At 33.0% G+C, this 886-nt stretch overlaps 1 protein-coding gene across 1 annotated transcript in view; it reads left to right on the top strand.

Annotated features, from left to right (window-relative positions):
• The window catches only part of LOC107717942 (histone deacetylase complex subunit SAP130-like), a 20023-nt gene that overhangs the window by 7107 nt on the left and 12030 nt on the right, over positions 1-886 (top strand). The gene's annotated exons all lie outside the window — the stretch shown is intronic.

The raw sequence follows: 886 nt of genomic DNA, 5'->3' as shown, positions 1-886 counted from the left end.
TTTGAGCCGAAACGTTTGTGTCTTTTCCCATCAGTAATGAATGTAAAATAAAAGAAAAAAGAAGATTGTTCTCGTGAGTGCGGATCATAATTTCCTATACTAAGTAACTCAACAGATTGACGCACCAAAATAAAAAGATCAAGTAACGCAAGAGCGCAGTGCAAACGACGTTGTTAACAAATACACCTTAAAATAAAGTGTTACCAATTTTTTTGTTTGAAAATTAAATATCATTATTATTAGAGTAATTACTGTTAGCAGGGCTCGCAACATTTCAAAATCGCTGGTAGCCCTTCGGGCAGACAATCTTCAGATTTTGGTAGCCCAAAATTAATTTAAGTAGCCCGAAAAAAAAAAAAAAAAAAGACATCAGCTGAACTTCACTGCGGACAAATCATCATGATTAAAAACTTCAGTGATTGCTTTTTTTCTTCAAATAACAAGTCAAGAGAGAAGGGGTGCAACGGATCACAAAACCCACGGCTCGGATCATATTGCATTACCATATCAGATTTTGAGTAACAGACCGGATCATTGATGACGTCAATATAATTAGTGATTTGAAAAGTGGGTGGAGGGATTGAATTGCTTTAAACACTGAGGAAGGCTTTGAGCCGAAACTAAAAACTAGTAGCATATAGGGATGTAACGATTCACTCAACTCACGATGCGATGCGATTCACTATACTGATTTCACAATACAATTTTCTCACAACTTTTCTTTTTAACAAAATGAGATTTAAGACAAATTATAAATAAAAAGCTGTCCTTTTATTATTTCTCCAACAAAATGCTGCACATTTCTTTGTGAAATTGTCAAATAATAAAACTAAACGAAATTTTTAAACAAATCCCAAATCAAATAATTAAATAATACACATAAAAT

The sequence above is a fragment of the Sinocyclocheilus rhinocerous genome, unplaced genomic scaffold (genome assembly GCF_001515625.1).
Source record: "Sinocyclocheilus rhinocerous isolate Xijiao unplaced genomic scaffold, SAMN03320098_v1.1 scaffold2558, whole genome shotgun sequence".
NCBI classification, from domain to species: domain Eukaryota; kingdom Metazoa; phylum Chordata; class Actinopteri; order Cypriniformes; family Cyprinidae; genus Sinocyclocheilus; species Sinocyclocheilus rhinocerous.
Note: the sequence above shows the minus strand (reverse complement) of the source record. Positions and strands in the feature narration are given on the sequence as shown.